We start from the raw sequence: 12,120 nt of genomic DNA, 5'->3' as shown, positions 1-12,120 counted from the left end.
GATGCAAAATAAATATTATGTACCATCAAAGACATTGGGATCCCTGTTTGACTCAGGACTTCTAAAAGAAAATGTGAATTTAGATGTGATCCACTGCATTTAAGTTCTGAGAAATTGAGCACTCAGTTTGCAAGATTTGAAGACTGTTCTATTTCAAACCGGAGTTTTGCTCATTTAATGTGACTTGATTTAATTAAATTTTTTATTCTTTTATAATTTGATGTTTTATAATTGTGCAATAGCATCGTCATTGCTTAAAATACAAATGCTAGCAAAAAAAAAAAGTGGAATTTAATGGGACGTACATAATTTAGATATGCCAGCTAAACATTTTCAACTGAAATGTTAACAGCAAGGCTGGAGAAAAGCTTATGACTGGTGATCACATTCACAATTATCTCCCTCCTATAGCGCCTATGCAATTAAAAGATGCCTTTGCTGTGCCATCCTTCGACATGGTTTTTTTGACTGCAACAAGTCTCCGAATTCAGTCTGTCGTCTGTTATGTTGTATCTTTTCATGTGTTAAAGAGGAACTGTCAAAAATCCACCCAACTCTAATTCTAATTCAAATGTAACTGCTTGTTTGCCGTGTTGTGTGGCTCTCCCCCCGTTTAATCTGACCGCACTTACTTTTGGCATCCTAGCTTCCATCCTGAACCTTGCTGCTACAGAACATGAAGCAGCTTCCGGGAAAATAAAAGCAGCAAAGCAAAATCGGGGGTTAAATATAACAAAGTGACTATTCCATTAGACTATTTTTCAAACTTTACATTTTATATATTTTTTATTTCTAATGTATTGTTTTTTCCTTGTGAATCTCTTGTCCTATATTGATGATCTATATGTAGCTCGACAGAGGACAGGGAATCAAAACTGTAATAAGAAACACAACACATTATTCAGAGCTATTTTGAGTTACTGTTTAGTTTCAATGATGACAGTTCCTCTTTAAATGTATTGCTTCTTGAAATCTGCATTTCTGTTTAACTCTCTGTGCTTATTAACATTTATGATTGCCCTATATATCATTAAAATTTCCTGCATACGGACCCATCCCTACTTATCACGGCACAATCTGTTTCTATGTAGCTGTTTGTATGTGTTATTCTTTGTTCACCCTTGTTAAACATTATCGAATACTTTATATTTGACCATTCATAATTTGTTTAAATTATATGAAAAGCAGCTATTGTCAAAAGTGTAATTCTTATAATGTTTTCTAGTTTGGGTAATTTGCTTGCAACATGTGCAACTGAAAAGGGAAAATCGTCACAATGTATGTAAAATGATAGTTTTATAAGAAAACTTGGAATTCCCTAAATAAATATTATGCAAATTATATTTAGAATGCATAGTGCAGTGTATATGTCAAGAATACATACAGTTTTTTGTTTGTTTTGTGAATGTGTGTTAGATGTCCATAAAGTTTGCAGAAGAAAAAAATATATTTTTATGCATATAGCATCAACGATTTATGCTGAGCTTCTTACAATACATACATTCAAAAGGTATGACAAAACTAGGACTGACAGTCCGAAAAACCAATAAATTAGATAAAGTGGGACCTGTTCAGGATATATATATATATATATATATATATAATTATAATCTGGTTGTAAATCTACAAAATCACAGGCATTAATATTTAATACAATAATTTGTTTTTAGTTTTGTTAAACCTTTGTATACTGACAGTGGCTTAATAGTCACCCAATTTCTTATGTCTCACAACTTTTTTTCTTTTGAACGAGTGTACTACCTGCAATGTAGTGGTGTTAGTATGGGTGCTAGACATTCCCCTTCATTGGCAAATCTAACGATGTCTTTTTGGGAACATATCTATATATTTTTGACGTTCATAACCCTTTTTTAGATTCTATACAGTGGTACGGAAGATACATCGATGATCATTTGGGAGGGAGATGTCTTCCGTACCACTGTTTATCAGTTATATGAATGACAATCCATATAATTTGAAATTCACTCATGAACTCTCTTCTAAGACAGTCTCATTCCTAGATTTAAGCCTTATTGCTAATAATGATCAAGTTATAGATACTGTTACTTATAGAAAACCAACTTCAGGAAATGCATTACTGAGAGCGGATAGTAACCATCCAAAACCATACGGGCCATTCCTGTTGGCGAAATGACACGCCTTAAAAGGAACAGTAGCACTGAGTCTAATTTTCAAGCACAAAATGAAGGGTTAATCACTCGACTTAAACAAAGGGGGTATTCTTCTAGACAAATCCAACGAGCAGAGAATATAGTTAGATGCAAAAATCGCTCACAATTATTATTGAACAAAAGTAATAAAAGTACTAAGATAGAAAGTAAACCGGTATTAGCATTAACTTATTCACCATTTTTCAATATTGCTAAGAACATAGTTACTAGGAATCTGTATATATTAAAAGAAGATCCAATTCTTTCTCAGATTTTATCTGCAGGGTGTGCAATTGTTCCCAAACGGGCCCCCACATTAAGAGATGATTTGGCTCCTAGTATGTTAAATAATCAAATTCTCAGTGATAGTAAAAACGCGTCCGATTTGGGGTTTCCTGTGTACTGGATGCACAGGTGTGAACTATGCTTTTTAATCATTAAGTAAAATAAAGCTGGAAGTTTTTTTTTTTTTCCAAATGCTGGATCGATCCCTTTGGTTTTTTTTGTGTATATGTCAAGAATACATACAGTTTTTTGTTTGTTTTGTGAATGTGTGTTAGATGTCCATAAAGTTTGTAGGAGAAAAAAATATATTTTTATGCATATAGCATCAACGATTTATGCTGAGCTTCTTACAATACATACATTCAAAAGGTATGACAAAACTAGGACTGACAGTCCGAAAAACCAATAAATTAGATAAAGTGGGACCTGTTCAGGATATATATATATATATAATAATCTGGTTGTAAATCTACAAAATCACAGGCATTAATATTTAATACAATAATTTGTTTTTAGTTTTGTTAAACCTTTGTAAACTGACAGTGGCTTAATAGACACCAGTGGTGTGCTATACCTTACTTTTTACATATACACTTTATACACACACACACACACACACACACACACACACACACACACACACACACACTGTTCTTGTCTGTAATTGGTTTTATTTTATATTTTATTATAAAGAGTGCCGAATTGGAAATGTATGGTTTGGGAAAGTGCTGTTTCTACTCTGGAGTGAATACTTTAATAACTAAATGCAGCAAAACCTAATATTTACTACTCTGGAACAATTTATTTAACCAATTGGTCTCCAAAAAAACACTTGCAAGTTGTTAAAGTAGAAAGCGATAGCTTTGCTGACCTTAAAGAACGCAGTAGACACAAAGCTTCTCTTTACCTCTTGCCAAACGGTGACATAGATTTGAAAGTCTCAGACTCCTAAGGCATAGATAAGTTTAAAAATATCAACTTTTCTTTTTGACCATCCTTTCATAGGTTTTTTTTTTTCTTGTTTAACACTTTTGTCACTATTTTTAACACTATGGGCGGGTCCTTGGCATTTATAATTGAAACTTTTTTTTATTATTATTATTATAACATGGGCCTGAATACATTTTATATACCTGACAGTTGTAAATTTGAAATAGACTTAGAATATTGGTTATGTTTCGATTATGTAACCATTTTGTGTCTTGACAAAGCATTCAATTCCCTTCATAAAATGTTAAATAAACTTTAGCAAACGTGAGAAAGTTTTAGGCATTTAATGGTACTAACAATTATGTTCCTAATACTGTATTTAGGTATGAGTAAATTCAGCAGACTGAGGCTAGGTTTCCACTTGGGTTTTTGTCCTGCGTTTATTTTCTTGATGAAAAACACCAAGAAAATTGCCACTGCGTTTTGGCGTTTTTTCTGGAGTTTTTTCTGGCATTTTAGCCTTTCTGTGGAAATTGCTTTTTTGACCTTAGGCAGGTTTGCCAGCCTTTAGAATTTCCACCCAGCTAAAAGGGATTAGGATAAATGTCAAGTATCTGCCCCCTCCTGATGTAATTTCCTTGGTAGAGTTCTACTTAAACGCCCCGGCGGACCCTTTTGTCTCTTTTCTGTGGTTTGTAAGGCATGCTTTATTCCGAATGTCTGCTCCTCTAGGAAGATTGGCCCCAAATGATGGTGCAAATTGTTTGCTGTTGCTTTTGGCACGCAGGGTCCAGTTGGGTATGTTTGTTTGTAATGGCATGTTTGTTCCAAATGGTGTAAAATTCAATATGAACTTTTTGTGTGAAACTGTTTGTTTCCAGCCTATTTCTCGTAGGACACACAGATACCGGGTCCATCCTCGGCATTGGAACTGTGGGGGGAAAAAACGCCATAAAAAACGCCAAGGCAAAACCCACATAGCTTTTTCATGGCGTTTTTTCAACATGCTGCGATTTTTAAAAATTGCCACAGAGCCCAAAAAAGCAGTAAAACGCCAAAGAGGACTGAAAAAACGCCAAACAGAAAAACGCTAAGTGGATATGGCATTGTGAGATTTCCTATTGAAGAACAGCTAACATCTGGACGCAGCGTTTTTCAGTAATAAAACGCCGCGTCGCTGAATTGGCGTTAAGGGGCGTTTTTGCAACAAAAAAACCAAACAAGTGGAAACCTAGCCTAAGTCTGGCTGAACATTTAATCAGTTTTGTATTAGAGTAGGGTGGGTCAGTCTAGAGCAGTCTTTCTGTTTTGTATACACCCTGTGTTGACACTAACGAGTTACATATACATGTGGTACGATGTGATTAACACATACAAAATCTATATTGTATCACAATTTAAACATTTCAGAAACCATACAGAATTATAAGCACAAACTGCTCATTTTGTGATGTAGCGATTGTTAACACTGTATTTATAGATAACCATCAGATTATGTAGCACTACTACAATAGGGATAATTGAGAATGTATAACAATGATTCTTGTAAACTTGCATATTATTTGTAATGCAAAAAAGTGGTGCATACAACATGCCACAATACAAAAAATAAAAGATGGAGAATGCCTTTCCTAGTTATTGCATTTGCCATCTATCAGATTTCCAAACACCCGCCTTACAAAAGCTATCTTGATTTGCACCATTATACTATTAATCTTTTTTCTCTCCTGTGATGGGAGCGGATGTCCTGAATACTTCAGAAGCCCAAATATTTTCTAGCTATAAAAAAATTGCAAAAATATAAAGTCTAGAGGTTCCATTTAATAAGGCTGGAATCTCACAGGTGCATATCCACTTGAATTGTAGATGGAATGCTTTGCCACCAGAGGGAGCCTGTGTACCTTTGTTAAAAACTGTAAGTCTTCTGTTATAAGATGTTTTAGATTGATTTAGATTGGACTAATTTAAAGTTAACCTACACCCAATTAATTGTTTTGCCATCTAATATATCAAGACCAAATTGTATGGTAACGTATTAGATCATACAGCGAATTCTTTGTGATTGTAACATTCTGACCTTGTTAGCTCTGTGAGCCAGAAAATTAACAAGGAAGAAACTGTATCTAATCACATATTACATTATACGTTTTTTAAAATTACCACAGCTGTACCACAATTACCGTAGGACTGTTTTAAATTGATATAAAGCTATATCTAGTGATTTACAAAGTATTTGTTTGCATCTTGGTCATACATAAACTATTCACAGGGTTATTTACAAATATCAACTCTGGTAATAAGCCAGAGCAAATGGAATGGTTTTGCTGATGTAGGTGTAGAGATACTTTGAGGTTTTGTTTTTGTAAAATGCATCATGGCTTTATAGAGGAAGAGTAAAGCATCCATGAGACTGTCAATGCACTTTAATTTACAACAACAGACACAGGGAAAGCTCCTAAAAGGGGCATGCCATAGTTTGGAAAATAAATCATGACTCTTCCTCTCTCTTTTTACAGACCAGACATTTTACTTGGCAACAAAACTGAGTAGATCCCATGTGGCCATAACCATCGTACAAAGCCATGTTATCTTGCTGTTCCATTCTTGGGTTCCTGGGATTTATAATGTATCTGTCTCTTCTCACGGTGTTGATATGTTACACAGTACCTGGCACACAGCTTGCATGGAACACTGGGGATCTGGTCTTTGACAGAGAGATATTGGAGTATGATGCTGACACACTGGTGGATAATTAGATGATTTATTAACATCGCTGGCCTCTTTTTTTTGGAGGAGGTAATTATGTTATTTTTCTGAGCACAGCTACAGTAATCCGCTATATAGATTTGGATCCACGATTCAAAGAGAAAGTAATGCAGTTTTCAGTCTGTTTTTAATGACATTCATTATAAGTAGGTCTTTTCATTGTAGAGTGCAAGGTTGATGCAGTTTCACAGCCCATGTTTCTATTGTTAGGGGTAATTTCCATGACCAATAAAAAAAATAAAATGTGAAAACAAAAAGAGGGCAAATAATCAACTAGAATGAAAGTAAAGAAGTTTATATTAGAAACATGACTGAAAACTGGACTTATGTGCTTTTTATGTATATTTCTGCTGTATTTAAGTACATATACTACAAACAGGGAGATTTATGCGATCACATAGGTTAACACTAGGTGGCAGCTTTTGCCTAATTAAACAATATTTTGTAATAAGTGACCATTTACACATTATATATTTCTTTATTGATTTATTTAGGGCCATCCATATTATGCAGTGCTATACAATGCATAAATAGGACATGAAAAGTAGTGCATAGCATAACAATTTGACTTACAGATACAAAAGGAATTTGATGGCAGATAAGAACCATTTGGTATTTACACACATACACACACTTACATCATGTGTATCCCTTTGAAAAGGAAAAATACACATAGGGAAGTGGCTTAGTTTGTGCTCGCACCTAGTTATCCTCCTCAGAACTTGGCACGGTAGAAATCTTTAATCTGTAAATAATATTTTTTACACTTGAATAATATTTGGTACAGGAAAGCTGTGGAACCGTGCTTCATATGCAGCAGCTACATTCGTTACCATAATTTCTTCCCAAACCACAAATCGTTTTTGGAGACTGATCACATAAAATAAATATATGCACACAGGGTATGGAAAACTAATTTTAGCTTCAGCTCTCATAAAACACATTATGGGGAGCTGTCATCATTAAAGCATTATTAAAATGTATTTATTAAGTATGGAAATATGGAACATAACAATTGGTTTCCTATTTAGAATTTCTTACTTTTGCTTTATCCATCTTTACAAAGGTTGCCACAACAAGCTTCTGCCTAAGATTTTGCATGGTTATGCAAAAAAAGTACAAGCAATAATTTTACATACATAATGTCAATTTGGACATGTCTAAGATATGCATATAAGGGCACAAGGTATATAATTTAGTGATTAATTATTTAATGGGCTCTCTCAATTACCGCTTTATGTAGGTAGAACACTCAGGATCATGCATTTGGAACCCAATTCTGTGCACAAAGCTATGTCTAAGAAAGTCGGCATATGTAAATGCCTATATATATGCCTATATAACCATGGAATCAATAAATTACATTATTTGTGTTGCTATATGCATGTCCTTAATGTATGTATTTATGCTTGTTTCCATTAAGAAAAACAACTTCTCAAAAGATAGTATGTCTGTAAAGTAAAAAAAATAAAAGTAAATACATCTATGTAACAGTGTTTTGTATTTTAGAAGGTGATAGATATGCTTTTAACTTCTAAAAGAAGTTCAGTGGCAAGCCGGACATTGGTACAAACTCTGATGGATTTGGTTTATGAAGAATGTTTGGACTTTTTCATGATTATGCTTTGGTGCTGACACATAGTTGTTTATCGTAACTTGTGGAGTAGAGGTTTTCTTATTTTCCTCAGTGTTCTTTTCAGTAAGAATGCTAAACTATATGTTAGATTGATAAAACTTGTTCTAAACCTGTGGACTGAAATGAGTCAATTGTTTAAAAAAAAATGAGCCATCTATGTAACTATGTATACATCTTTTTGTCCTTGAATCCTGAATAGTGTGGATGGGCCAGCTTTTGTGCTACAACAATTTCTAACCCTCAAGTGGAAAAATGTAACGTATTAGACACAGCAAAATAAGGATGCAATAGAAGTTTAAACTTCATAGATTAATGATGGAAGTGGTGAGGATATTAAATCTTTACGTATAATTTTATGCTTTCACGTTCCTTTGTTCCCTCAAAGATTACATAGGGCCCTGCATTTACATGTGCCATGTGCTTTTTGTAGACACAGCTTGGAGCAGAACATGATGAAATGTATGAGCTTGAGCATTCCTAAGACTAGCTTATTTTCAAAAGCTGTGAGCCTCTGCCCAAGTATGCCCTCTCAATTACACAGTGTGTAGATATCAGATCAGGGGAAAACTGGGTGGAGAACGTAGGTTATCAAGAGGATACACTGTACACTTCTGAACTGATGGGTTTTAGTAGTCATGGAAAGAGTTGTTTTGACTCCTACCTACTCTTATCCTAGCTTTCAAAGTTCCAAAGAATAGGTGCAGCACCGATAAAGTCCTGTAGCAATGAGTGAGAAGAAGTGATGACAGTTGAATAGAGAAGCAAGTCATGGAGAGAATGAAAAAAGCAATTAGGAGCAGATGTTGTCCAGGGTGCAAATTTTAGCCTTTGAGGGTATGAGGTCCATTTGATGGACCGGTGTAGTAGAGTAGCAGATGAAGATTAGTGAGCCAGCGATACTCAGTTTTAGTTCTGAAATGTGCAGAAGGGCAAGCCAATTATAAGAGGGTTTACTGTCACTTTAACTACTAGTATCCTTTATTATATACATTGTATTCAAGCTGGTTCTGTAAAATAAATATATTCTTTATGAATATTCCTACCTCCAGATGTTGCACAGTGTTGCAGGTAAAGCAACTGCAGATGATTTTGTCACAGTAAACGGAGGCTGTATTTTGCATTCTTTGCCCATCAAACTGCTATGTGTGTGTTATAAGCATTAATAATAAAAATGTATGAAACCAGATCACACAGAATAATTTTTCTGCATTAAATAACCACAATGCACAAATCATATGCTGATGAATGCTGTTGGTAAAGTTGGTAAATACATTTTTTTGTCTCAGAATTCTAACTGAAGAGCAGTTAGTCAAACAAAACAGTAGAAAACAAAAAATGGGATCAGTTCTGCCCAGCAAACCCTCAGCTAGTGGCACAATACAGACAATACACCTGAAGCCAACGGTGCTCAGAATGGGCCTTAGTGGGCCGTTGACTGTGGGCCGAGCAGGGATAGGTCCTGACGGCATTTTTTTGAATGTAGGGGAGGGGTTAATGGTGGGCTATTTAAGGGTTTGGCGCCATTGGAGCAGTCTCCATTTTGTCTCACCTACCACTCACTGTTTGTCCCACCCTCCCTCCCTGTTCCTTGTGTGTGTTGTGTTCTTCTGGTGTGTGTTTGTTGTCACGGTCGTGCGTAAGCTTACCAGGTATCTAGGGGGTTAATGCTGATGGGAGAGCATTGGTTTTGGGAGGTTTCCTGGTAGGTGGAACTGGGAACCTCAGGTTTGGGTTTGGGCATCTCGGTATGTCCTTCCCTGTGTAGTTCCTGGATAACCTGGTAAGCTTGGGATGGTTTACATTAAATGGTTAATGTTTAATTATGTTAATTTAGGTTATTTATTGTTTTCTGTGTGTTGGTCATTGTCCTGTTAACGCACCTATTTTTGGTTTTAGGTCTGCGTGGCAATGGCCTGCATTTAAATAAATTTCGGCTGTGGCCTTTTACACCCAAAATCTATGGTTGTCGTGTCTTTATTGGGGGAAAGGTTTGTGTGTTCTTGCAGGGGGCCTAGCCCGGGAGTCGAGGCTACTACAGTCATGTCTTAAGAACCACCAGTGCATATCTGACGAAAAAACAAAAACTTGCAGAGGTGGAAAAAGAATGAACTGTCATGGATGGGTAGCAGGGGAGGGCTGGCAGCCTAAGGCCTGGGGGGCAAGTCAAGTGAAGTGGCCCGATGTGCCACGAATCAGCCCACCATACATGCCCATCTTTTCCTGAACGCAAATTCATTTTTAAAAATACAAATATGATTCAAATGTGGTTCAACATAAGTAAATTTAATAACAACAAAGGATGGTAAAAAAAAAAAGCAAAACCTAATGTTCCCCTGATGCTCAGCCAGTTAAATGCCCCCCCATGATACTGGCTGAGGATTATGGGAAGTATAGTACACAGCAGCAGGAAAATTGTAAAGGCTAATATGAGTATCCTACCAGGATCATACCTTAAAGTGGGCTGATTGGGGACAGAGGTGACACTGAAAAGCTGAATGGGGACAGCAATGACACGGGGGCTGAAGGGGGACAGAGGTGACACTGGGAGGGGCTGATTGGGGACAGAGGTGACACTGGGGAGCTGAATGGGGACAGCAATGACATGGGGGGTCGAAAGGGGACAGAGGTGACACTGGGAGGGTCTGATTGGGGACAGAGGCAACACTGGGGAGCTGAATGGGGACAGCAATGACATGGGGGGGCTGATTAGGGACAGAAGTGACATTGGACACACACAGACGTACACCTATTTTTTTGTTTTTAACGAATACAATAAAAATATTATATAGCTTGTACAAAAATAAATTGGTTTACTAACCTTCTACTTCTACTTTTGGGGGGGGTTTCGTCTAGACCTCCATCCTCTGGTAGCAACAGACTGTTTTCTTTGTATACAGTGTCAGATATTTTATGATAGAAAACATGTATTCCACATATTCTGTATTTTACATGAACACAAAATGGAGTCAGATCCATTTTATTTTACTTAATCATATAGTGATTATTTCTTTTTGTCCTTGTTCACTCTATAATTGAGAACAAAGGAGTATTCATGTATAATGATGTTTCAGCGTATATATGATACAATTAATGTTATCTTCCATGAGAAAGTTAAGGAGTAGACGCTGCATATCTTTGGAAATGTAACTTGGAATGGGGGATACGTCGTAAGACTACCAAGGCCTGAGTTACTATCTAGGAAGTAACATTTGACGATTAGGGTGACCAAGGATAAATTCCAAACACATATGTAATGGTTTTAAGTTAATTCTTAGACCAGAGCGTCTCTCACAGGTAAATTAAGAAATTACAACGGTGTAAATATGAGTAGAAATCCTAATTATAATGGGTAAAACCCACCGTTATGATTGGAGAAAGCTTATGTCTTTAATAAAAAAAAAAAAAAAAGATCGCACCCTGAAATAGACAGACCCTGACGGACTTATTCGCAAAATTTACCCCAGAGAATTGGAATCTTAAGATCCTGGCACCATATTTCACTCTTAGAGTTACTTGGAGTCCTAACCTATATAATTTGTAGAAAGTTATATTCTTGCCCACTTAATTTCTTGACAATGAATCTGGATTAATTTCTACAAGGACCAGTTGGACAACAGCAACAAGTGGTGGTAAATATAATTGTTTTATTATTCTGAATAGAGGTGAATTTTGTCTTCTTCGTATAGAATTCCCTGTTTCCGGGAAATAGTATATTGCATTATTGTATATGACGGCTTGTGAGACTGCAGATTATAACCCTTGATAATAACAATAATGAAAAGGTATTTTTACCTATAGACGAAGTTTGACATTATTTGCATCTATTAGGAACTTCACTAATACTCTTAGACACAATTAAATTATTTTAATTTGTCATATTAGTTGAACTAATATTAGAGAAATAGTGATATCTTTATTACTGCCCTGCTTTTTATCAATTTTTGGTTGCTGAGTGGACTGGAAATTAATTGTGTGTTAGACTCATAAAATAACAATTCATATTGATAACTATCGATAATATACTGTATTTGAATTGATTTATTTTTGACATGTTTTAAGAATTTTGTGTTTTATATCATGCACTGTGTGACTCATATATATATTTTATAAGTTGGATTTACAATAAATAATATTTTATTGACTATGGTGGCGATATCTATCTAATTTGAATTATAATTTTCGGCGATCTGAAAGAATTTAGGATCGGAGATAAAATATAGGGTATCTCCTTAAATTAATATTGTGGATGTGGTACTACAATATTTGGTAGCGTCGTTATTTTGTGTGTGTGACGAAATATTGGTTTTGCCTATTTTGTCTCATTAATATCCC

This window comes from Sceloporus occidentalis, unplaced genomic scaffold, assembly GCF_023333645.1.
Source record: "Sceloporus occidentalis isolate IW3139 unplaced genomic scaffold, rSceOcc1.0.p SCAF_11, whole genome shotgun sequence".
NCBI lineage: Eukaryota > Metazoa > Chordata > Lepidosauria > Squamata > Phrynosomatidae > Sceloporus > Sceloporus occidentalis.
This window is presented reverse-complemented; position numbering follows the sequence as displayed.